Source organism: Protopterus annectens, chromosome 3.part0 (assembly GCF_019279795.1).
Source record: "Protopterus annectens isolate FY-2018-M chromosome 3.part0, PAN1.0, whole genome shotgun sequence".
NCBI classification, from domain to species: Eukaryota; Metazoa; Chordata; order Ceratodontiformes; family Protopteridae; genus Protopterus; species Protopterus annectens.
Genome location: NC_056731.1, coordinates 472369748 through 472397621, shown reverse-complemented (window position 1 = coordinate 472397621; position 27874 = coordinate 472369748). Strand labels below are relative to the sequence as shown.

At 40.3% G+C, this 27874-nt stretch overlaps 1 protein-coding gene across 1 annotated transcript in view; it reads left to right on the top strand.

Moving 5' to 3' along the window:
• MLH1 (mutL homolog 1) overlaps nucleotides 1–27874 on the top strand; it is a 2895606-nt gene that overhangs the window by 220044 nt on the left and 2647688 nt on the right. The gene's annotated exons all lie outside the window — the stretch shown is intronic.

The window sequence follows — 27874 nt, the reverse complement described above, 5'->3', positions numbered from 1 at the left end:
CTGTATCAACACTTCTGAAAGGACGTCTGACTGCTCCTCTCTGGAGCAGTCAGGGGTCATCTATCCCTGCACCAGAGAGCCTGGCTAAATATCACAAAAGATTTGTGGGTGCAGAAGATAGATTATATCCAGAGTTTATATCGTACCATTTTCCCAACCCTCTCTGACAGTTCGGAAGAAAATCCCTGATGTTCCATCCAGTGAGAGGGAAGCTGCATCTTTAGAAATAAAAAAAAAAAAAAAAAAGCTGCTAGACAAGAGTCATCCAAGAGCCAAGTCAGCCCAGACCATAGAGGGTCCAGAACTTACTCAAGGTTTTTCTTAGTGGCAAAAAAGACAGGGGACTTGAGACCTATTCTGGATCTCAGGAAATGAAACCAGTTTGTGCAGTATACAAAGTTTCTGATGGTCACTGTTCATTACATTATGCCCCTTTTGCAGAAGGATGATTGGATGTGCTCAGTAGAGCTTCAGGATGTGTACTATTACATCAAGATGAACAGCCACTCCAGAACAATACCTATGCTTCTGTGCTCTCACCCCAGTCCCCAGGGTGTTCAGCAAATGCATAGTAGTTGTAGCAGCTCACTTGAGACTGGTGGTATTCTGGGTGTTTCCATATCTGGACGACTGAGACCATACTGCTTCAACCAGACATCAGCTGATGCAAACAAGGGGCTACTTGCTCCAGTTGTACTCTCATCTAGGAGTAATAATGAATTACAAATCTCAACTCACACCAACACAGAGTCTGGCATTTATAGGTGCTTGTTTTGATACAGTCAATTCAGATAGCCTCTCTTCCCTCAATTTGAATAAACACCCTAAAGTCCCAAGTCAAGAAAGTGATCCAAAATTCATCTCTTCCAACCTGACTGATACTTCAGGCTTTGGGTTCCTTGGCAGCAGCTGTCACTTTTGTGCCAGTGGCTAGGTTCCATATGAGAATTCTTCGATGGACCCTGTTGACTCGGTGGTCCATTCCTCAACATCTATTATCAGTGGCAGTCAAGGTAACTCAAGCGAGCAAAAAATATTTTCTGTGGTGGATTTATTCATATCATCTCCACAAAGGCCATCCCTTTGCTCTTCCCCTCCCCAAGGTCACAGTGACTACGGATGCCTCCCAGCTGGAGTTGGGGGGGCACTGCTTGGGAAGGACAATCCAAGGCACGTGGTCCCCTGTAGAGGGCCAAACGCAAATATCAAAATCTTGGAGATGAGAGCTTTCCTCCTAACAATGCAGGCCTTTTAAGACATTGTGCCATCTGGGACAGTTGCCATTCAGATGGACAACATGTCAGTAGTCCGATACATAAAGAAATGGGGGAGGGGCAAATCTTATCCCCTTTGTCGAGAAGCTATGAGAGTGTGACAATGGGTGATCTCCTCCGGTCGCTTTCTAATAGCAACGCACATTCCAGGGAAATCCAACATGATTGCGAACAAATTAGGTAGGTCTATACTGATGCCTCAAGAGTGGTCTCTCAGTGTCAATGTGGCAGAGAAAATTTTCAGTCCATGGGGGCAGCCATGCTATGATCTTTTTGCTTCTCCCGTCAACAACTAGTGCAGGAGGTTCTTTGCCCTAGTCCCTCCACTGGGAGAGTCACCAAGAGATGCTCTGGCTCACAGTTGAACCTCCGGTCTCCTTTATGCCTTTCAACCCTTGGCACTAATTCCGAAGTTTCTACAGAAAGCAGTTTGGTTGAAGAGCACAGTGATCTTCATTACCCCCTTTTGGCCTTTTTAGATTTGGTTCCCATTCCTCTGGCCTCATCTTCTATATCCACCATAGATTTTGGATCAAACTACAGACCTCCTGTCTCACCTAACAGGCGTGACCCACCCGGACACATCAGGCTTTAAGATGACCACATGGTTTCTCCAGTTCCAGTGATTGCAAGACAGCCCAGGCTCTCCTCCCCCTTCCATCACATTTTGGTATCATCCCATAAGGCTTCCACTAGAAAGATTTCTACAAGATTAAATGGAAAAGATTTGTCTTTTGGGCCCCCAGCAAATACTCGGACCCCTTTTCAGCACCTATTCAAGTTATCCTTTTCCTTTTAGCATCGATTTTCATAAAGGGGCTAGTTTCTCAACAATTCAAGTTCAACTGTTTGCCATTTCTTATTTTCAACTGGGCGAAAGTAATTGTACTGTAACTTCTTCTTCAGGCCTTAACTCAATCTCCCTTTGAACCTTCAAAGCTGACCTCAGATTTGTATCTTAGAAAACCATTTTTCTAGTGGCTACTATGTTGGCTACAAGAATATCTGAACTCCAAGGTTTGTGTTCAAAGCTTTCTTATCTAAATTTTCACAAGAACAGGGTGTCATCATGAACTAGCCCATCTTTTTTGCTTAAGGTAGCTTCTGAGTCGAATATTAACCAAGCAATTAATCTTCCAGTTTTCTTTCCAAATTTCTCAAACAAAGGAGAGTACATGTTACATCTGTTGGCTGTGCATGGACAACTTCGTTTCTACCTTCATAGAATCAAAGACTTAAGGAAATCTGACCAGTTGTTTATTTCCATTTCTCCTAACAGACCAGGCAGGCAATCCAGTATCTAAAGTTATATTGGCCAAATAGTTGACTGACTGTATAACCTTTGTCTGTGGAAAATTGTGTTTATCTTTCCAAAACCTCCCAGGGCCCATTTCACAAGATCTGTAGAGGTTTATTCATCCTTTTGTTCTAGAACATCTTTGGATGATATTTGTGCAGCTGCCACCTGGGCCAGTTCACATGCCTTTATTGCTCATTACAAATTGCATCTGGTTTCTAGGAACAGAGCATCTTTGGCTCAGCAGTGTTCTGGAATGTCCTTCCTTAAGGTCCTTCCATGGTTATGGTAGCTGTGGACCCTGTCCCATCAGTTGAGGAATGAATGAAAATGACAATATCTGAGAAAATGTTATGTACTATAGCATTCCATTTGTGTTCTCCATTTTCATTCTTCCTCAGCTCCACACCCACCTATCCCCTCCTTTTATATGCTTCTGGAGAAATCTAAGAGTTGTATAGGAACCTCTTTGGCTTATTTGAGGTCCAGCTTCACTTTTTATGTTCTACCACTATCTTTTTACATCTAGGGGAAGCAGACTCAGTCTGGGGTACATTAGTTTGGTGGGGCATTGTGGGTAAAGGAAGGAGCTCAAGAGTGCTAGGATCCTACATTTTTGAAGAAGCACCTAGGTCTGATCTGAACCCATCAGTTGAGGAAGAGTGAAAATGGACAACACAGATGGAATGTTATGGTGTGTACATAACTTTTATTTTACACACATCAGACAGAGAAGAAGTAAATTAATCTCTGTTATTAAACTGTGTAGGGAGAATGCCCTAAAATTAAAGCTCTTTTACTCAGCCAGCATGAAAATCTTCTCAGGGAACGTGAGATATTCCTTGCAGTTGATCAAGCACTGAGAGAGGTGAGAAGTTATGGACACAATACAAAGGAGGAGGGATGTTGCAGTCAGCGGACAGTCCAGCCGTTCCCTTTATTGATGACTGACAGAAGGAGATGTAGATCTTTCAAGTGGCTTAATGGACTCTGTACTAGCAGACCTTTGCCACTGCTTAATGAGATTGAAACAGCAGAGAGAACTGTAATGCTTAGATATGTGTATTGTAATGTAAAAGTTAAGAAATGCTTATTCTTTGAAAATATTTTTTCCTTCCACAATGTATCCTCAGTGTAGTGATAAGAAATATGAGAAAAACCTTTCTATTTAAATGTTCTAGTTTAAAGTAGACAAAATGCTAGAGTTTTAACAATTAAACTAGGCTTACTGCTGTATTTGTGTCTTTTCAGTGGGTTTTGAAGCACCATTCATTCATTAGAATGTGGGAGACTGGGAGTGGTGGGCATTTAGGTGAGAAAAGAGAAAGGTGTGGAATTAAAAAATGCAGTATAATAGTTTATTACCAGGGTTATCCTGATGAGATCAATAAACCTTTGAGACAACAGAAGGGAGCCTCAACTATAGATTGTCAGTTGAGCACACAGCAGGTAGAAAGAGCCCTTAGGGTTTATTTAAATGTGGAAAGTACGGGAAATACAGAATTTTAAACTTTGTAGATGGAGAGTAAAATGGGATGTTAGAGAAGTTAGGGGGATGCACTGAAAGTGGATTGAGGATAGAAATGAAGACTTGGGAGAAGAAGTAATTGATTAGAATAATTAGTCATTGAATAAAATGATTTAAACTGCAATTAAAAGATGAAAGAAATGTTTACCAGTGTATGGCAGTACAAAGAGAGAATGAAATCAGTTGCCTGTAAGGGGAGGGAATATAAAGTAGTAAGTGACTCAGAAAGTATTTATTGGAAAAATAAATATAGCTTTGAAAACTAACTCTTGTCATAAGAGGCATGGACACTTTCAATGACAAAAACTTTACCATGTAATTACTGTCTCTCACAAGTCCTTTTATCTTGCCAGCCTGATAATCAGGGATATATCTTCAAGATCTAAGGAAGTCATCATCCCTCTCCACTACCCCTTTATCAGACCTCTAATAGAGTACAACTCTCCTGATATGTACTTGTCTAACCCTATAACTTTGCTCCTTAATGAAATGTCGGCAGTTGTAATGCCAAGTGCCTATATGCTGACAAAAAGACCAAAAATATAGGGCGAGTGCGAATATTGAAAATCACTCTTCTCTTTTAAATTTGTTTTTTTTTGCAGGGAGACAAGCCCCTATGCAGCCTCCCAAACTTTTATTTACTGACTCAAAGATTGCTGTACCTCAGAATAAGGGGAGTATGCCAGGAAATAACATCTTAGATTTGGTATATATGCAAATCCATTTTTTTTTTTAGCCATATTTTGAGATTCTTTGAAGCAGTTCCCAACATTGCAAATGGTTACTGTATAACTCCGCTTGAGGAACCACAGGGTTTTTTCACTAAGACAATCAAGGGCGTGTCTGCGTTAAGCTACGCTGACCACCTTAGAGTTCTGAAAGGGGCCATTTGTCTAGCCTGCCGTGTCTCCAGGGACACCATCGTATGTGACGACTTATACATGCACAAAAGAAGTAACATCCTAAAGACTCACTAAGGATATCTGTACTTCCACAGTAATAAAGTAGCACCTGCCTGCAAGATGCATAACTCTCCCAAGAGAATCCCTATTCTATTTAATAGACTTCCCGTGGATGTAAAGCAGAGACTTTCTTTAAGCATAACCTAGGTAAATGGATAGGAAATTGTAAACAGACACACACCAGATCTAGTCTGTGAAATTCTCATTGAAAGGAGCTGAAACTGGAGTACTCATTGATATGAATAATTAATACTTATGATTTGTGTTATCTTAGCTAGGCTACAGATGATCCTCAGCCTAGTATTAATCTGTTTACCGCTAAAGGCTTTGTTTTATCTTTATATATTTTATATTCTGAAAAGTCCTGAAATTGTCTCAAAATGTTGTACACCACCAATAGGTCCATTTCTGGATTTATCAAGTACAGAATAATGTCAACTGTAAATAAAGTGAATTTTTCTTGACTGTGTGAATCCCTTATACTACTTTGCCAGTGGCTCAAATGCTCTCTTTGTATCGAGACCCACCAGCAGTACTGGCATTTTCTTATAACACTGTGCTTCCCCACATATCATCCATTGTTCTTTTAATGTTGTCAAATGTTTACCTTCACTCCACATAACCACATTAATCCATAGCTATCAAAATTAGTAACACTTTTGCCTTTTGCTTGGATAACAGAGACATAAACACTTCATGATCATGGTTTACAGTTATAATATATCTATATGAAACTAGATCTGAAAGGTCTTTGCCCTCCATGGGTAATACAACTAGCATTAATTTCTTCCAAGATGCTGGTGCCCCCTAATTTAAAATGTTAAGTCAACCCTTCAAGATCTTTATAGTTTTGTTCCCTCCTAGCTTTCAAATGCCCACCAGGGTATCATCTGTCCCTAGAGAATTTCCTTTTGATTAAGAGATCAGAAAAAAATAGAAATGTGTATTCAATGTCTTAGCTATTAACAGTTGAGCCTTGTCTTTGTTTATCTGTGGCATAATTAAGTCTTCCATAAATATTTTCATTTGTGCCTTTCCTTGGTTTCCCTTTTTTTTCTGCTTTATATACATTTCATAATATTTCTGAAGTATCTCTAATATCTGTCTAGCAACTCTGGTTATTTTTCTTGTCGTATGCTAAGTTTGGCTACAACTTTTTCCTTTGTGTTCCTTAAGTCATGAGCAAAACGTTTTTTTGCGCTGTAGAGTTCTTGAATCGGAATGCTCCTCAATCCTCCACCTATAGTGTGAGCTGTGGGCAGGCTGGAATTGATTTGACGTCACAAACGGGAAACGTTTTGGACGAGAATAATTTATCAAACAGGGAAGGAGCATCCAGTTTTTCTTTTGGAAGCAGTAACAGAGAAAGCGAGCTACTTTTTGACCTAGAAGGCTCGGTTAACAGAAAACATTGCTTTACTGAGTTAAGAAGAATCCAACGACACTTACTTGGACATGATACGCACATTTAAGGGCAAACTCATGCAGGTGAGTACAACACAAAGTGAAATAGAGTTTAAGTGACTGTATTAACGTTGGAAGGGAAACTAAAGGCTTACACTTTGTGAAATATCCCAACAGTGTTGGAAGGGACAGTGTTTTCCATCATAAGCTGTTGGAACTATTTAATAACTTTGGGATTGAACTGATGAGATTATGGTGCATAATTACCAGTAAGTTGGGTAAAATGCTTGATGAATTAAAGACATTGAATGAACACATGATTACAGATTTAAACAATACTGTTGATCAGATTGTTTATTTTAAGTTATTAAGGATGCTGACCTTGTTTGTGACAATATTTATAAGAGAAAACTGAGTAAAATGAGAATGGATTTGGTTGACTACAGTGAAGGAAAAGCTTATCCCTTGCCGAAAGGGAATGTTACTGATGATCATCGTGTTTCACTTTTGCAGACCTAACCAATGGGTTATCCGACTCCCGGTAGCCCTCGATCGGCTAGAATACCAAAGGTAAGTAAAAATGACGTTGGCTGTCAGTTGAAAAGGACTTCAGGGCATCCGATACAAAAGGAGGCAGCTGACGTCACTTCCTCAGTCTTCCTTGCCGCGGAGCCCGAAGCAGAAGCATTTCTTGCACGAGTGCCAGTCGGCAGTTTACCTTTTTTATTTCCGACTACAAAGTTGAAGTCAACTACAGCTAAGTACCCCATTGCTGATCCTCTATTCTTGCATTAACGAATGTCAGAAAAGGTTAATAATTGCCTTACCTGCGGAAAGCAGATTCCCCATAGAGATTTTCATTCCTATTGTATTATTTGTTTAGGCCTTGACCACAACGTTCCTAATTGTGATCTTTGTGCTTCCTTTAATCCGCATACTTTTCATCGTCGGGCTAAGCTTTTAGCTAAGCATTTTGGAATTTGGCCTAAGTTTGTTGGTATGGCGTCCGCTGGTCTTCAGGCATCGGATATCCACAAGAAGCGTAAAGATAAGGACCACGACAGGCTTCCAAAGGTCAAGTCCTCGGATGATGTTAGATTGGTCGTCAGTCATGCAGTGGCCAGTGAGGCGCCTTTGCAGCCCACAGAATTTCAATCGCAGGTCTCGGTTGAGACCATTTCAGTGGTTCCCAGGCCTCCGGCTTCCATTTTGCCTTCTAACCTACCGCCTGTTGCCTCTTTAGCTGGATCCGGAGTCGCAAAGCTGACTCTGGTGTCCAAGAACGACAGCAAGCTCATACTGACTACTTCTGCTGCAACTTCTGCGGTTGCCAGACCTCCCGAGTCCTTTAGACTTGCAGGTAAATCTTCCACTCATAAGCCTGTGAAGAAGCAGGCTCCAGTTTCCTCTTGTTCCCCTCATTCTCAAATGGTTAAAATAGTGGATGACCTTTTGACTCTTGTTAGGGGTTCACAGCCTCCTCCTTCAAAAAGAGGTGGGGATATCTCTCCTGAGGCTTTTTCCTTTTCAGGTTCTGATACTTCTAGCATTTCTGTTGATGAAGAAGTTTCTCAAGCTTTCTCTTCTTTTGAGGATTCAGACGCAGAGGAGTCCATCCCTTCTGCTTCTCCTCCAAAAGATTTCTCTTTTGGTGATACTTTAAATACTCTCAGGGAACATTTTAAATGGGAAAGTTAAGATTATCCCTTTTCTAAGAAACGGATTAGGGAGTTTTTGGACTTGCCTCAGCATAAACCTTTGGCTATTCCACCTGTGTTGGAAGTGGTGGATGATGTTTTTCTGGAAAATTCCTTGACTCCAAATTTGGTTCCTCCTGCTCCCAGGAAACCTGACAGGCACTATAGAGTCCCTGATTCTCATTTGTTTCTTTTCAGGAATCCGTTGGCTGATCCAGAGATTATTTTTCAAGGCCCTAAAGGAGGCAAGGCCACGGTTACTAAAAACCCTGTTCCTTCTGACAGGGAGTCCAGGAACCTAGATAGGTGGGGTAAAAAGGTTTACACTTCTGCTACTCTTGCTATTAGGTCTACTAATTGTCTTTTTCATATGCTGAAGTACCAGCAACACACCTTGGAAGCTATTAAGTCTAAGATAGCAGGTGTGCCTCAGTTGGCAGAGAGTAAGGATATGCGGGATTTGCTAAATTCTGCCAGTCTAGTCAATAAACATTCATTACATTGTGGTTTTGACGTTCTAGAAGCCTCCTCTAGGGCTACAGCTACTGGCTCTGTTATTAGAAGACACGCTTGGCTCAGGGAGCAACCCCTACCAGAGCCTGTTAAGGCTAAGCTTTTAGATGTACCTTTGCATAAGGACAGTCTTTTTGGCAGCAAAGCAGAGGAAGTGCTCAAGAAGATGGAAGACAAGGCCAAGCCTATGCAGACAGTTAAAAGACTTTCTACAAGTTCAGCCTCCTCACTTTAGCAGGAATTACCCTTCTAATAGTTGGATGTTCCCTTATATCAGCAGACAGAGCAGTTCTAGGACTAGAGGTTACATATCTTCTAGGGGACAGGTGGCTACCCCTCAAAGGTCTAAGCGCTGGCAGGCTTCTTCTGCCAAGGCGGAAAGTTCTAAGCCTGCATCTCAATCTAAACATTCTCAATGACTCTGTCCAACTTTTGCCTGTTCTTGCCTGCTTGGAGAGTCCTTTAGGGGGAAGGTTGGCCCTTTTTACAAATGTCTGGGCTACCATCACAGATGACAAATGGGTACTCAGAGCTGTATCCCTAGTGCACAAGTTTTCTTTCCACACCTTTACAGTACCCATAGGATTCCCGGACGCTCCTCCAAACCAAAGGGCAGAAGTAGAAAAGCAAATTTTGTCTCTGTTACATCTGGGAGCAATAGAATGAGTTCCTGCTCCGCAGGTAGGCCAGGGTTTCTATTCCAGAATTTTCCTAGTTCCAAAAAAAGAAGGCACCTGGCGTCCTATCCTAGATCTATACATCCTGAATTCTTTCTTGATAATTCCAAATTTCAAAATGCTCACTCTGCATCAGTTGCTGCCAATTTTAGAAAAGGATTCCTGGCTGGTAACATTGGATCTCAAAGAAGCTTATCTACACATCCCTATCAGGGCAAGTTGCAGGCAATTCTTTCTTTTCAGGGTGGGCAAGCAACATTATCAATTCTCTGCGCTGCCCTTTGGCTTATCTACTGCTCCCAGAGTTTTCACAAAGTGCCTGGCTCCAGTCATTGCTTTTTGCAGGGAAAAGAAAATTCAGATTTATCCATACTTGGACGACTGTCTAATTCAAGCAAATTCTCAGGAGCAGCTGTTAAAGGATCTAGAATTTGTAAAGGCTCTTCTCTCTTCCCTGGGTTACGCTCTCAACATGGAAAAATCAAAAATGGTGCCATCCAAAGAGATTACATTCCTGGGAGCGAGTCTGGACACAGCCGCCCAGATGATATATCTCACCCAGGAGAAGCAGACAACTCTTTCAGTTTACTTCAAGAACTTGGCAAGCCTGTCTCTGCTCCCTGCAAGGAAATACCTGCAAGCTCTGGGATTCATGACCTCTTGCATTCTCATGAGTCCATATGCAAAATTGCATATGAGGAAATTGCAGTGGTACCTCAAGAACACTTGCTGTCAACGCACACAGGACTTGGATATGATAATTCCTCTGCTTTCATGTCTGCAGGCAGAGTTTCTATGGTGGGCAACAGCCTGTCTACAGAACAAAGGCATGCTTTTTCACCCACCCCTGGCCAGTCAAGTTCTTACCACAGACGCATCGGACTACACCTGCGGAGCTCACCTGGATGGCCAATGCATATAGGGAAGTTGGAATGCCCAGCAGATGCACCTGCACATAAATTTAAAGGAGTTGATGGAAGTCCAGCAGGCCTTGCTAGCGTTCAAGAATCTTCTTTCTCCAGGGACCCTGCTTGTCAGGCCAGACAGCACCACAGTCATGTGGTACGTCAACAAGCAGGGAGGGACTCATTCTTACCTCCTGTGCAGACAGAGCATGAGTCTTTGGTCCATAGCAGCATCCTTGGGCCTGCATCTCGTAGCTCAGTTTTTTTTCTAGGAAGGCTCAATATTTTGGCAGACCAGTTGAGCAGACAGACCCTGGATCCTCACGAGTGGCAGCTGAACAGATCAATTTTTTACAGCATCATTCAATGTTGAGGCACTCCTCAAGTGGATCTCTTCTCTCCAGACAACCATCTTTTACCTCTTTTTTTGCACCAGACAGCATCACAGCAGAGCCTGGAAAGTGGATGCTCTGTCCTTCCCTTGGACGCTGCTGTCAGTTTATGCCTTCCCTCCTCTTCATCCCAGAATATTATTGAAGATCAGGGACGAACAACCAAGGACTATTCTCATAGCTCTGGACTGGCCCAGGCAGCATTGTTATCCACTGCTTTGCAGTCTCTCCCAATTCCGTCCTTGGCATTTTCCTCTGAAGCCAGATCTTTTGGCTCAGGAAAGAGGAAACATTCTACATCCTCATCTTCAGTCTCTACATTTGGCAGCTTGGCTCATTGTATGACTCCATCCTTTTCTTCTTCCCTTTCCCAGCATGTGGTTGACGTGCTGAGGGAGGCCAGAAGGCCTAGCACTAGGAAGTCTTATGCTGGCAAATGGGAAATATTCTCTCTTTGGATGCAGGCTAGAGGGGAATCTTCTTCTCAGACTACCCTTCCTCTGATCCTGGAATACCTGGCTGATTTGCTTCATGGTGGTCTTTCTTTTTCCTCTGTCGAGATCCATGCTTCAGCCATTTCTGCTCATTATTCTTTTGAACAACCCATTTTCTCTCATCCTCTGATGAAAATGTTTCTCATAGGTGCTTGCAACTTAAAATCTCCCAGAAGGGCGCCTACTCCAGCCTGGGATCTTAATTTTGTTTTAGAGAAACTCGCTCTTCCTCCTTTTGAGCCAGCTGCCACTGCAGATTTAAAGTTTCTCTCGTGGAAGACTGCCTTCCTCTTGGCTATAACTTCAGCAAGAAGGGTTTCGGAGCTGCAGGCTTTGATGGCTGTGGAGCCTGTTCTTATTTTCCATGCTGATAGGGTCCCTCTGAGAACCAGCTCCTCTTTTATGCCTAAGGTAGTTTCTAGCCTGACTCTTAATCAGTCCATACACCTTCCTATCTTTTTTCCTAATCCTCAAAATAGAGGTGAAAGGATCCTACATTCTTTTGATGTGCATAGACAGCTCGGGTTTTACCTGGACAGGACGAAAGACCTTCGGAATTCAGCACAGCTATTGGTCAACTTTGGTCCTGGAGCCCAGGGCAAGGCTATTTCTAAGCACCTATTTCCAAATGGGATTGCCCATTGTATTACTTTTTGTTATTCCTTTCATGGCAAGGTTCCTCCTCAAGGGGTTAGGACCCACTCCACAAGAGCAGCTTCCACTTCTTCAGCCGTTTTAAGGGGTTGTCCCTACTAAAGACATTTTGGAGGCTGACACATGATCTTCTGTACACACTTTCAAAAAGCATTATAATTTGCCTTTGTTTGCAAGAGCCAGGGCAGGGTTTGCCACTGCTGTTCTGCAGGGCATTATCTCCAATCCTTGATTCTGTTGGTTCCTCCTCCCTTTTCTCTGGGCTTTGGTAATCAACCTATTGGTTAGGACTGCAACAGTGAAACAAGATGAACATAGTACAGTTGTGTACACTTACCATAAATGTAGATGTTCAAGTGTATTCACTGTTGCAGTCCTCCTTCCCCCCCTTTTCTCTTTTCCGAAGGTACAGTCTAAATTTAGCTTAAGCCTTGTTTTCTGGGGGGCTTCTGACTGTTATGGCAAGAAAGACTGAGGAAGTGACGTTGGCTGCCTCCTTTTGTATCGGACGCCCTAACGTCCTTTTCAAACGATGACAGCTGACATCATTGTTACTTACCTTTGGTATTCTGGCTGATCGAGGGCTACAGGAAGCCGGATAACCCATTGGTTAGGGCTGCAACAGTGAATACACTTGAACATCTACATTTATGGTAAGTGGACACAACTGTAGTTTAATAATTTTGATGTTGTAGAGGATATAGGAAGGGAGGATAATCAAGGGACTGGCACTTCTACTCCCCCTTTAGGGTACCCCCCCCCTTGAGGAGAAGTGAACGAATAGCAAGGAAGCAGAATGTGACTGTTGAAAACAGTCACAGGGACAACTATTCTCCCAGGGGAAGGGGGTGGAAGAGCAAGAGGCAGAGGAAGGGGGAGAGGTACTTTTAATCACCACAACAACCAGTTTAGAAATATGTGGTGGAAAGTAATGATGCTGATAGTATATTATTGTTTTAAACCAGGGAATTAAGCATACTTTGGGCAATTTTTAATGTGTTTAATTACCACAGATGTGGTAGTGGAGAAAACCTTTTTCCAATTGTTTACTAAGGTTTTAACTCTGTATCTAGAAAATCTTTTTTTTCCCCCTCAACATCTTTATTAAATTTCCACGTGACAAAGGCAATCTTACATTTATATAAATGAAAAACATACAAAATGAAATCACTTTAGTTGTAAACAGTTTACATTACAGACACCATTGTAACAACTGTAGCAGTAAACATTACTAATCACTTATAAACATTCTAGTCATCGGCAGTTAAGCATTATATAGCTCATTCAAATCCTGCCGCTTAAACCTCATTCCTGCTCTGCATATACTTTCCCCACAATTCCCATTTTTTCTATGTAGTTTGCTCCTTCCCTTTTCTAAAGATCCCAATGCTAGGTGTTTTATCTCAGTTACTATATTCATTACTTTAGTCTAGACTTCAATTTCCATTTTCTAGTAATTGCTTTTTTGGCAACCAGCATCATTAAACTCATTAAGGCTTACTATGTCTAGGCAATTACGATTCTGTAGCGTAACTCAAAAAAAATCATCTCCTCAGTCAGTCCAATCTGTCCACCCAGCATCTCTGACAGAGCAGCCCGCAGGGAATCCCAAAAGTCTGCTAGCTCATCACACCTCAAAAAATATGTTCCGAGCTACCTCTTTCTTGCCCATCACAACTCCATCATTTGCTGTCCACCTGAGGAAAAATTCTTTGGAGTCTACTTGGGGTATAAAAATACCTATGTAAACATTCCCAGACAAAGATCCTAAATCTTCTAGACTTTGTTGCATGTTTTGGAGATGTACCTATATCCTCCCATTGTCTCATTGTGAATTGCTTATCCAGTCTCTCTTCCCAATCCTTTCTAAGTTCCTCTGATTCTTGTAATTATCATGCAGTGTTTCATATGCTTTACTGATTATTTCTTTAATGGCAGCTTCTGTTATACATTCTGTTAAAAACTCTACCAGTGCTGGTCTTTCATTAGCGCCCCCCCCCCCCCCAATTTCTTTCCCTTTGTGTATACTCTATCAAGCCTTGATAGGGAAGGCAATCTCTAACCTGCAGTCCAAATAAATTGTTGGCCTCTTCCTATTCTATTGCCTTTCCCTTTCTAGTTATTTGTTCCCAATACATTGGTTCCTTTGCCAATTTTCTACAATAACTCTTGCCTGTTATTTGTATCCCTGACCACAGTCAACCCTATCGGCAAAATCTCTTTTCTCCATTCTCATACTGGTTTGGTTCTTAGAATACTCCCTGCTATTTTATGAATATAATACTCTGATTTTGGTCTGTATCCTAAATCCCAATCTTTCCTTATTTCTTGGGCTTCCTCCCTGCGTCATCATCCCTTTCCACCTTGAATTATAGTTTTCTGCCTGTGCTATGTATAAGAGCCTTAACTGTGTTGCTCTAAAATACCACCTCAAATTTGGTAATCCTAGTCCACCTTGTTCTATTGGTAGAATCAGCTTATCCCACTTGACCCTTGCTGTCTTCCCTTCCCAGATAAAATCCTTCAACTCTTTTTTTAGTTATGTCCCAATTTCTCCTCAGGTTAATAAAAGTATGCCTGACCTGTGTATTAGACTAAAGGGACTAAAAACATTTTAATAGCTTGTATTTTAGTATTTATATCCTTATAACCAAACTTCCAGTTTCTCAATTTTTGTATTGTCTTCTGTTTAGTCTCTTCCCACATATCCTTAGCTGCCACCACAGAGTCATTTCTAATCCATACTTCTAAATACTTCATTTTATCATGTCCCCATAAATATAGATATTGTTGGACCAATTCGTGTGTGGGTACATATTTTACCTCTACTGCCTTTATTTTAGCCTCATTAATTTTGTATCCTGTGAAGATTTGAAACTATCTTAAAATGCTCCACAACACTGTAATGTCCTTTTCTGGTTTTGTCATGTATAGAATAATCTGCAAATAGAGCCAGCTTTTCCTGACTACCATAACAATTATATCCTTGAATTTCTGAATCCCATATTTTCTTTGCCAGTGGTTCTAAATATAATGCAAACAAAGGGGAAAGCAGACAACCCTGCCTGGTTCCTCTACTCAAGCAGAAATTATCGGAGAGAACTCCACCCACTTTAATCTGTTCCTCCGATCCCTCATATATTCTTCTAATCAACCTTATAATTGTATCAGTGAAAGCAAATGCTTCCATTGCCCTGCTCATGAAGTCCTAGTCTACTCTGTCAAATGCTTTTTCTGCATCAAGACCCACCAATAAAAGTGATACTTTGTCACATTCTGCTTCTTCCCTCTGGATCATCAATGTTTTGTTAATATTGTCAAATGTTTGCCTCCCCTCCACAAAACCACACTGATCCATATATATCAATTTTGGTATCACTTTTGCCATTTTAGCCATTATAGACATAAACAATTTATAATCATGCTTTAGTAATGAAATGGCCGTGTATGAAGCTGGATCTGATGTATCTTTACCCTCTTCAGGTATTACCATTACCACCACCTTCTTCCAGGGTGCTGGAACTTCTCCTCCTCTTAAAATGCTGTTAAACAAAACCTTCCAGATCTTTATCATTTTTTTCCCCTCCTAACTTCCAAACGTTCACAGGAATACCATCTATTCCTGAGGACTTTCCTGTAGATTGGTTATACATAGCCATTTTTATCTCATCCCTTCCTATCCTAATTGTTAGTAATTGAGCCTCAGCTACCTCTAACTTTGGCATATTTAATTCTTCCATAAACATTTCCATTTGTACCTTTTCTTGATTTCCATATTTCTCTGCTTTATACAAATTTTCATAAAATTTCCGAAATATTTCTGATACTTCTACAGGGTCTCATGTTATCTTAGTCGTTGTAGGCTCCCCAAGCTTGGTGACTGCCCTTTCCACGTTTTGTTGCCTGAGTTGTTGTGCTAAGAGTTTTTGTGCTCTAGAATTATTATGAAAAAACAGTTGCTTAACAGCAGTCTTTCTAAACTTGTGCATATTATTGAGGTAATCCCTTATTTTCTGTTTAGCATTCTGCAGTTGCTGCTTTACTTGTTCAGAGAGGTTCCCCTATTTTGCAATACTTTAACATTTGTCAGTCCCTCTAAGCAATTCTTGTTACTGTTTAGCCATATCTCGCTTTCTTTTATTTCCAACCTAGTTTTAAACACCACTGTAATTTTATCCCACTCCTTAGCTATGTTTTCAGAAGACAAATCTGTCTTCTCTAGTAGCCCCTGAATTAATTCCACAACCCATTCCTTAAATTCCTCTCTCTTCAACCGGTAGGTGGGGAAGCACCAGTGTCTCATTTTCATTTCATTACCTCGCGTTTTTATTTTAGTTATTATTGGTACGTGATCTGAAATAGTTATTGGGTGTGTTTCAAGACCTTCAACTAAATGCACATGTTCCTGTGAGATATAAAATCTATATAGCCTAGCCCAGTTATTGTATCTCAGTGAGTAATATGTAAATTCACTCCAAACTCCTAGTTCTGAATTCACCTCTTCCAAGCTAAACATTTTCATAAATTTCTTCAAAAATCTACCCTCCCTTGTTATATTATCCCTTCTAGGCCCCCAGACACATCTTCACTGTTGCAAACCAAATTCCAGTCGCCACCTGTAAGTAATATTCCCTGCTGAAAGCTGATTATTTCTCCCAAAAATTTCTTAAGCCCCGTTATAGCAGTTTTAGTGGGGATGTAAATGCATGCCAGTGTAATCCTCCTCCTTAGACAGTAGCCCCTTAGTACTGTGCATCTTCCATTATCATCGTTTTCTATCACTTTTGGAGCTCCTCTTTCAATTAAAGTAAGTACTCCTCTTTTCCTTTGCCCCAAATATTCCTGTTTTAAAAGAAAGTTCGTTAATCAATCATTTTCCCTTGCAAGAATGAAAAAGTAGCACATCAGTTTGAACTCAGTCATGCCCCCTTAACCAGGTTCCATTTTTTTTTTTTTTGGTAATCATTACATTGTCTATGTTTCTCAAAACTGCACAAGAAGAAAGAGAAGAGGGGAGAAAAATAAAAACACCTGTTTACAATCCCCATTACACCCAAAAATAGCATGCAAAGAAAACCATGCAACACAGATAAAATAATACCAAGAAAAAAAAGGTGTTTTCTTTATTTACAGTTAGCGTTCTCCCCTCTCTTCCCCTTCCCAAAGCATTTTTCCGAACATTAATGACGTGAAGTAGGGCATATACTTGAATCCCCCACTCAGCAAACAAATTTTGAAGTAGTCTAGTGTTTCAAGATTTCCTTGTGCTATCATATTTCACAAATATAATTAATGCTTTGTGTTCCCACATGAAGTTACTGATTATATTACTGTTCTTCTCCCATCACCCAGATCCTGTCTCTGCTTCATTTCTAACGTAATCTCGATTCTACTGGTCAACTCTCATGCTCTCTTCCTTCTCTCCAACACTTTTGTTTGAAAAACTGGAAAAGGTTTCACAGGTGCAGTCTCTCTGTGGTCTTTATTACCAGAGGAGGGAGAAGTCGAGTCTCCTTCTGTTTCATAGCTCAGTTTTTGTTGGACAAACTTTTGTATTTCCTCCTTAGCATGCAGTTCATCAGAAATGCTTTTGTCTCTCCAGGGAAGAATACCTTGAAGACAGCTGAATATAGCAGTTTGAATTTCACACCTGCATCTTGGCATTCTCTGAATAAAGTGATGCATTTACTTCTGTTTTGCCTGGTTGTTGAGTAATCATTCTCCACAGTCTGCTGTCCCCTACTTTTAGTATTTTGTCCTTCTACCACAGTTTTGACAAAGTCATTTTTTTCTGCTGGTAGGATTGCATCCTTACTATTAAAAGTCCAGGCTGCTTTCTTATCGCTAGATTTGGAACATACACACAATGTACCTGTTCAGTTAATAAATCCTGCTCTGCAATACCAGTCTAGCTGCTTATTTGTGCTTTCATAAATTTATTCCAACACATGTGAGAGATGCAACCATATAGCCAAACTGGAGGCTAAGCTCTCTCAACTCAGTACTGGCATAACCAGTCAGGAGGAGAAGGAAACCATACTCACTACAATTCCAGTCTCACATAGACCTACCACGACAGCAAACCAAACACATAATCACACAAAAACATACTCGGAGGCTCTAAATAAAGATCTGCCTAAGCAGCAGAGACCTCCAAAGCAGACACCCAAGCAACCGCTACCCCAAAACAAAACACGTGCAACACATATCTCACAATGCCAGTGTGCAGAACAGTCACAGCCCTTAAGACTAAACAACACACCTGATACACTTGTAATAGGTGACTCTATCGTCAGGCACACTGACGTCCCGCTCACCAGGCTGAACAAGGAGAGGGTCACGGTGAGCAGTCTGTCTGGTGCTAGGATGCGCCACATAACACAAGCACTCAGGTCACTCCAAGGCAAGTACAAATATGACTCAGTCATTGTCCATGCTGGTGTGAATGACCTGAGACGTACCTTCCTGGACTACATGAAAAGAGACATAGAGGAGCTCTCTGAGCATGTAGCCCAGGCCGGTATGACCCTGACCTTGAGTAGCATCTTACCCTCACCAAGAATGATGCCACAATATGAAGACAAGATGATCAATTTCAACAATTGGCTTAAGTACTGGTGTCATTCAAAGGGGATCCAATGCCTGTCAGCTTGGGATGATATGCTCGACAAGCCATGATGCTTCGCTAGGGACGGCTTGCACCTGTCACCCCTGGGCTTTCGGATATTGGCAAAGGCTCTTGCTACCCCTTTTTTAGGCAAGGCTCAAAAGACAAACCCACCTCCATAGGAATCACGGATAAGAAACTAAGAGTAATGCTACTCAACGCCAGAAGTCTAAACCTCAAGATGCACGCACTCGAAACTCTCCTTAGCATGGAGAACATCGATATCTGTGCAGTAACAGAAACCTGGTTCATGGCTCCCGAGAGCACCCCAGCACTACCAGGTTATACCTCATACCATGCTTTTCGGCCCCAAAACTTGGACCGAATCACAAAAGGAGGGGGAGTATCGATATTCATCAAAGATACCCACACCTCCAGGTTGGTGGCAAAGCACGAAGCATCAGAGACCATCCATGTGCAACTAACAGTGGGTAAAACTGCCTTCCAGTTTATAGCCTGCTACAGACCACCCTCCCAAACCCAGGAACCCCACTCGGCCTTCCTGAGAACACTGGAAAATATGAAGGTCTCTCCAAACACCATTATATTGGGCGACTTCAACTACCCAAACATAGACTGGGAGCATTACTCTAGCTCCAACACCCTAGCCCAATGGTTCCTAGAATTTATAAACTCAAATGCTATGGAACAACTTGTTACCACTCCCACAAGAGGGGAAAACATACTGGACCTGATCATCACCAACATGGGGACTCTATGCTCCAGACCAGAAGTGTATCCCTCACTGGTAAGATCAGACCATAAACTAATCTCACTGGATATTCACATCCCGACCCCACCCCCTGCCCAGAAAACCACAGTGAAAAACTTCTCTAAAGCAAATTTCACACTCCTCAAAACCGAGGTGGAATCCTTCAAAGCCCCCAGGCCTGTGGAAAATACGGCCCAGACAGCGGAATCCTTTATAAACGCATTCTATGAACACCTTCAGGAATGCATGGATCATGCGATCCCAAATAAAACCAAGACCCAATCCTCCAAAGGCAGACGTCCTGTCTGGTGGACCCCAGCCATAAACAAACTATACAATAGAAGGAGGAAGCTACTAAATGATAGAGCAAAATCCCAAAAATGGAAGGCATCACTGATCAGTATTAGCAAAAAACTACGGGCACTCATAAAATTGTCTAAGGCCAGCTTCGAGAGAAAAATTGCACAGGACACTAAGGATAATCACAAGGCTTTCTTTAGTTATGTTAGGAACCTGGGTGGTAATTCCCAGATATGCTCAGAATTAGTCCAAAATGACAAAAAATACACCGAACCCACAGACATTGCCAACATCCTAGTTGACAGGTTCAGCGCAAACCCCCCCTCCCCACCAAAAGGGCAAATATCTATCCCAGCAGAGTGCTGCCCCCCTGACATCTCAGATGCTCAGGTAAGAGCCGCCCTCTCCAAAGCAAAAAACACAGCATCAATGGGACCAGACGGTGTCCCGGGCTGCGTCCTACATGAACTCCAAGAAGAGCTAAACCCAAACATAAAACTACTGTTCAATCTCAGCCTTACTACAGGATATGTGCCCAAAGAGTGGCGTACAGCAACAGTGGTCCCTCTCCATAAAGGTGGTGCCTCAACGGATCCTGGAAACTATCACCCCATAAGCCTGACGAGCTTGGTCTGCAAAGCTATGGAAAGGATCATCATGGACCTCATAAATAAAGATATTGGGGACCTACAGACACTGGATCCTACCCAGTTCGGCTTTGTTAAGGGCAGATCCTGCCTCTTAAACCTGGTTGATTTCTTTGAAACAGTCACCAAGGCCATTGACGAGGGGAAGGTGGTCCACACAGCCTGCGTGGACCTCGCAAAAGCCTTCGATACAATACCCCACTCGGGCATTATAGATAAGCTCACCAGCTTAAATATAAACCCCTATGTCACTAGATGGATTGCAAACTGGCTCAAGGACAGAACCCACATGGTTAGAATTGCTGGAGCCATGTCAGACTCCAAACCAGTTACAAGTGGTGTCCCACAAGGCTCAGTCCTGGGACCTCTCTTGTTCGGTATATATTTCTCGGAGGTACAGGCCAACACGGAAGGACTGTGGCTGACCAAGTTCGCAGATGACTGCAAACTGGGCATCATAATCGACTCTCCAGCCGACACAAGCATCCTCCAAAAGGGCCTCATAGAAACAGACAACTGGTGCCAGAGCCATGGCCTCAAGCTAAATGCCAAAAAGTGTATAGTCATCCCCTTTGGCAAAAACAAAGTGCCCACAAATTACCACATAGGTGGTAATCCATTAAGTACAGAAGAAGTAATTAGAGACCTGGGGACCCAAGTTGATAGCAATCTCTCATTTGACAACCACGTGGCCAAAGTGGTTAGAAAAACATTTTATATAGCCCACCTAATCATGAAGGGATTCACATCTAGATCAGGGGAGGTCATCGTGCCTCTTTACTCATCCCTCATCAGGCCCATAATTGAGTACAATGCCCTTTTTGGGATGTACCTTACCAGACATCTGCAGCAACTGGAAAGACCCCAAAAGTACCTCACCAAGAGGATCAAAGGGCTCAAACAGATGCCATATGCTGCCTGGTTAAAGAAACACCAGCTCTACTCAGTGGCATACCGCCTGTTCAGAGGCAATCTGTGCCTGATGTATAAAGCCATGTCCAACACGGAATTAATGGACATGCTGCACCTCAGAAAATCCAAATCCCATCGAGCTACGCGCTCAAGAGACTTGAACCTCAGCACTGAAATAAATAGGACATGCTGGAGGGACAGATTCATAACCCAGAGGCTCCCTTCACTCTGGAATAAAATCCCAGTCCAGGTTAGGCAGAGTCCCTCATTGACTCTCTTCAAGAGGAATCTTGATGAGTGGATGGGAGATCGTAGGTTTACCCCGGGTATCACTTCTGTGTCACTGTTAGACAGAGGCACAGTATACTAACCTCGAAAAAGGACATAGCAAAATACATTTAAAATGGGTGGCGAAAGCCATACACATTCTGGCTAGGCTTATAAATGCCCTAGGGCAGATAGTCTAGTATGAACCTATGAACCTATAATGCAGTCTGTTCCTTCCAGCTTCTCTGGTATAGCTGAAAATCTCAAGTTTTCTCTACGTGCTCTGTCCTCCAATTCTATTATTTTTTGAAACATCTCTTCCTGAGCAGTCTCATATTCAGCCAGCCTTTTCTTCATTTCGACCTCTGACTTTGCAGCTTGATCATCTCATCTGAATATCTGTTTAAAGCTTCTTCCATTTGTTCCAGCCTTTGTTGTTTGTGTTAATATACTCTTATCAGTGTTTTGTTTGTTTTAACCAGGTCTATATGCAGTTGTCTTATATCATCCTGTAGGTTATTGGTAGTCATGTCTGAAGGTTACAGTACGTTTTGCTGAGCAGCTGCAAAACTCTTCCCTGGTCAGTGCTTCTTCCTCACTTTTTCTACCTGATTTTTTTCCAGGTCTGCATTTCTTTATTCTTGGCATCCAGGCGGTGTACTTACTAGGCAGTTACTGAAATTCACCCATAAACACAAGTCGACTGGCCTTCTCTGCTAAGTTTCTGATTTCACACTGGGAGAGCTAAAAACAAGCTGTTACTCAGTGTGCAGCCATCTTGGAACTACCTATCTAGCAAATCTTTGAGACTTGTGGACACTTTGACTTAAAAATGTTTTTACGTAGAGTTAATGTTAGTATCTGGTTAACAAATAATAACATTAACACAGGGTTAGGTGAAGTGAGTTTGAGGAGAAAAAACACTGTTAATCCACCTCTTCATCTTACCCTAAAAATTTTTGAGGAACTGGATGAAGATGAAGGTTAGAAGACAAAAAGGGGGAGGAGTTCTAATATTTCTGAAAGGGAGTTGGCTTTAATAAATTAGTGGGTTTTGGTTACAGGGTAATGAAGCCAGATAAGGGAAGGGGTGTTGTTACAATGGCAACACTGAATATGAGTCCCTTATTTTAACATATTGAGTGATGGTCAGAAATACGAAGTAGTATCGAAAAATGAAATTCATATTGCTTATTCTAAAATTATTAAATTAAAGACCATTTTTTCCAAGGTAGTATTTATAAGTTATTGGACTTTTTAACTGTGACTAACCCCTGTATACCCTGTATTTTTGGTATACTGAAGGTCCACAAAAATATCTTGAAATCCCCTTTACGTCCAATAGTGGCCATTTTTATTGATCGAAAATTAAAGAAATTTGTTTCTACAATTAAACATATTATGAAGGATTCTTCAGATTTTTTTATGTAACATCATTAATGAGCTATTTGACCAGGACTTGTTTTTCGTTACTATTGACGTTACTTGTTTTCTAGTATACTCCATGAGGAGGGCCTAGAATGGTTTCAACAAGTTTTGACACAGTGTAATTATTTTTCTAACAATGAGGTCAACTTGATACTAGTATTTATGGAAAGTATTTTGAAATATAATTACATTTATTTTAAAGGAGAACATTTCAGGCAAACCAAATGTGTTTCTATGGGTGCTTTTGTTGTGCCCCATTGTTTTCTAACTTGGTGCTTTATTATTGGGAGCAAAAATTTCTGTTTTCGTCTGAATATTTTTCAAAGATTAGTCTTCATACCCGGTTTTTGAATGATATTTGTTTGTTCTGGAAAGGGACAGAAGAGGATTTAAGAATCTGACATATATTGATAGTACCATCTCTTTCCTTAAGTTTACTAGTAACTACTCTAAAGGTGTTATTAACTATTTAAATGTGAGTATATACAAAGATTGTGTTGGGGAAGTTTCATTCTAGGATTTTTTCGTAAAGACACCTTTTCTAATTCCTACCTACATTTTTGGAGTGAACATCCTTTTTATCAAAAGAAAGGTATTGTAAAAGGCCAAATGATTAGGGCCTCCAGAATGGCCACGGAACAGGATGTATTTGAACACGAGATTAGTTTTATTAAAAAACTATTCATTGAAAGGTGTTACCCACAATAACTGGTTAATCAGTTAGGGCAGGAGGTCATGAACAAAATTATAAGTGATTATAGCCCTATTTTGAGGGTAAAAGAAACATGATTTAAAAAGAGCATCAAATGGTACACATGATTTGGCATTTGCATATAATTATCGTGGTGACTTGGAGGAATTGGAAAATCTTATAACAAAATACTGGCGGGCGGTTCTAAAGTTGAACCCTGATGTGCATAAAGTGATAGCAGATGTCCCTGTTTTTGTTAGGAAAAGGGGTAGGAATTTGAAAGAAGTTCTGGAAAAAGGAGGGAGTAAACCTAAGGATCATTAAAAAAATAGGGTACTTGTAAATGTAATTACTGTAATCAGTGTATACACAAGGCCAACATTAGTGAGTTGTACTTAGTGGTTAGGAACATTGTCATTAAATCGAATGGTTATTTTAACTGTGGTAGTAAAGAGATATTTTATTTAGTGAAGTGTACCTCCTGCATGAATTTATATATTGGGAAAACTGAGAGGACCTTCCGGAAGAGAGTGTAAGAACATTTTTATGATCTGGAGCATGGTAAAGATTCAAATGCACTGTTTAAGCATTCAAAAGAATGTCCCAGTAGCAAATTTATTTTTCTTGTAGTAGAATAAGTTGCACAAAATCCTATAGGAGTGGCCACTGAGAGGCTCTGTTGGAATATTATGAGTTTTTTTGGCAAACTAAATTGGATGCAGGCAGAGCCCCGGGGCTGAATAACATTAAGTATATCTAGTTTATTGAAATTGAGAGCTGCAAAATTATAAACTATCCCTATGTTTTATAGAAGTTTTAATGTTGTTCTAAAGTTTTGGATGGAATTTTGTTTAAAATAAATTATGGTTTAAATATTTTTAATTTTATTCAAATTTTTTAGGTATATTGTATTATAATAATTGAGTCAATCACCTGGTTTGTGATGTGTTTACGTGTGATTGGCTCACTGTTTCTTTAAAAAAAAAGACTGGATTGTTACCACAGTCTTGTTCCGATGAAGTTTGGCATTAAATATGACAAAAGCACTTAACCTTAAATTTTGAGTTGTGTTTTTCCCCTTTGGCACAGTGTTTTATTGGTTTCTTCTTTTTTTGAATCATTTGGGCTGTAGAGTTGTCAAAATGTAGTTGATTTTTTTTACTTTTAGCATTCTGCAGCTGCTCTTCTTGTTCTGAGAGTCCAATTTTTAGGCAGTACTTTAACCTTTGATACCCTTCTAAATAATTCCTTTTACATATTTTCTGTACCTTCCTCTGTCATTCTTTCTGTATGTTGAAACTCTGCTTATCCCACTTACTAGATATCCCTTCTGTAGTATGTTCTGTCTTCACTAATGATTCTTGAATCAGATTCACTGTTAATTCCTTAAATTAATATATTTTAAGAGGCAAGTTAGAAATTACCAATGTCTCATTTTTAATTTATTACCCTGAATCTCTGTCTTAGTTTTTATTATTGAACGATCTTCCATTAGTTGGATTGTTCTGAAAGCGTTCAGTGAAGTACACATTTTCCTGTGAATATATTTCATTCTTGCCTAGTTTTTGCAACTTTGGGAGTAATATGTAAATTTTGTCTGAGTTGCTGCTACTGAATTCATAGCTTCCGTACCAATTATTTGCATATTCTTCAGAAATCTGCAATCTTTTGTTAGATTTGCCCTTCTGCATCACCCTGCCAATCCTCACAATTGCAGATAAGTTTCAAGTTCCCATCCATAAATAATGCTTCCTGCTGAAAGCTTATTAGTTCTCCTAAAGTTCTTTTATGCTTCATTTTAAGTGGAATGTAAAAACTTGCCAGCCTAATCTTCCTCTCTTACCAATAACTCCTTACTACCACAACTCTGCAAGTATTGTCTTTTCCCCTTCTCTGTGCTTGTCCCACAAACAGTCAGTTTAATCATTCCCCTTTTCTTTTGTCCCCTTTCCTCTGTTGAATATCCACCCTGAAATCCTTTTCTTTAAGTTTGCACGCTAATGTCTTTTGAAAGTCTCTTGTAAAATTAATATTTGCACCCTGCATTTCATAGTATTATTCACAACTCATTGTTTTTGTCCATACCTGTAAGAGTATTTGTGTGCCATGTTAATATAGACAAAGTAATCATTCTGGTAAAAAGCTATTACTATCTCGTATTGGACATATTGTACATTCTTTTGAGTGTATGTATGTTTCCAATTTGCAGTTTATATGGAAGTGTTGATGTTTGGCAGGCAGATCTTATATTTAGTTGCTTCTTTTCAACTCTATTTGAACTTTTCACATTTTCACTTCAATAGAAAACACTCAAGGAACAAAAAAAAAAGTAAATACATTTTCAAAAAGCACCCAACTCCTTTTAACTTAAAGCAAATGTGCAAAGCTGTATATAAAAAATTAAGTTTACCTGTCCTAATGGGAGCAGTTGTCCCAAATTGAAATCTGCACCAACATGCATCACCTATTCTAACATTAAGGTTAAACACAACAAAATGCAAGCTAGAAAATGTATTTCAACTTGTACGGATTGCTGTCTGTTCTTATCTTATCTTATCTCTGTTCCCCATCCAAATGTGAAAGAAACGTGCATGCTTTCAGTTAACATTAACTTTTAACCATAAGAAAAAGTTGTATATAGAAGGGTTAAATTACCATTTCTAAGTAAGATTGAGTGTCTTGCTGCACAAGTTTGGTAAGGCTGTGGAAAGAAGTAATGTTCAAAAGCTTTTTAATTTGGTGCCCTACAAAGTTGAAGCATATATTACCCATTAGAATAAAATAATGTTTGGAAGTACAAGGTTGCATGGAATCAATAGCAAAATGAGGATTTTAGTAAGTAGTTGGTTGGTAGACGCATGAAAAACAGGTTTTTGTTTTTGACAAATGTCAGTTTAGTAACCAACCAGGTGGATTCCACAGTTATGCTAAGCTATGTGAAACTAGAATAAGTGCATATATGATATTTGTTTAGAGGAGCAGGTGGGAGTTGTTAACTTTCTTTTAGCATTGTCACAGTTATGCGCAGAAGATCAGTTGTGTTCTGTCTTGAATTTAACTGAAAAATAGAAGAAAATAATTTTTGTTCATTGTTGTCTGGAATAAAGGTGAGGTGGTTTGGTTAAGTTATTTGGTAGGCCTAGAGTTAATTTATTGTCTCCAAAGCAAGTAGTCTAATGATGTTGGTAGTGGTATTCATTGCACTGATCCAGAATGTATGGAGATTATTAATGGCGTAGAACATATTTGTGTAAGTGGGATGCTTGAGATTTTTTAATTAAGCTTCGTTTTAAGGTAATCTATCCTTAATGTTGGGTTAAAATGTTTGTGGTGATTAGGTCATTAATAGTAAGGACTGATTTGATTGTTTCAGACTGGTATATTGTTGACAGGAAGTTATTATGTGTTAAAGTACTTCAAAGAACAAGAATAAGTAGCATTGGGAGGATATGGTATTTTGGTCATATTGGATTATGGGAATAGTTTGAAAAAGAAATAGGAAAAAGTAATACTATAGAGGAGAGGAACAGAAAGTGTCTGGTGTTATAACCAAATGGATGTATAGAGCTATTAGTAGCACAAGATGCATTAAACAGGGGAAAGAGAAAGCTAGTTAAGTATTTTTTGCCACCAAAGGCTAGAAGTGGAATAGGATAATAATAAAATGGTGAAGTAAAAGGAGGAAAGAGACAGTGCCTGGAAACATGGTGTGAGACATTTATGTTACAGGTGTAATGAATAGATGTAGATTTTAATCAAGGTAGTATAAGGTAAATTGAATTGGAAGAAAGGAGGATGCACTTTGCTGGCATCAGAGGCTGTAGTCTAGGAGGAAAGAAACTGTAAGTTATAAAGGGAAGATGTTGGAAAGTGAGTAGTGATTAATAAGGGTTGAGGTATGTGCAAAACAGATTGGGTAAGTAAAGAAATGTGCTTATTTAAGAGGGATCTCTTTTTTCCAAAGGCTGTAGGTAGAATAGGGTTTAACAAAGGGTGTGACAAAAAAGAAGAGAGAGAAAGAGAGGCCTTTCCTTTTACCAAAGGCTACACATGTTGAAAGGTGTAATTCATGTGAGAGACATGGAAGTAAGTAAAAGAATGGTGTCAAAGTTAAGAATCGTTCCTGCCACCAGGGTACTGATAGGCCTTTTCTGTGGCCAAAGGCTAAAAGTAGCCCTGGATAGAGGGAAAGAGAGAACTTTGCTGCTAACAAGGTGTGGTACAGGATGTAGTAAAAGGAGAGACAGAAGGAAGGAGGGATGAAGAAAAAATATGGAGGCTAGCCTTACTGCCACCACATGGTCAGGGTAATATGATTACTGTAAGGTCTAGTAAATGGAAGGATAGTGGAGGTGAGGGAGTAAAATGAAAGAGGAGGAGGTACTGTCTGCTGCCACTAAAAGGGAAAATGGTAGAAAAAGTGTATGTGACTAAAGGTATTGGAAGTAAATTT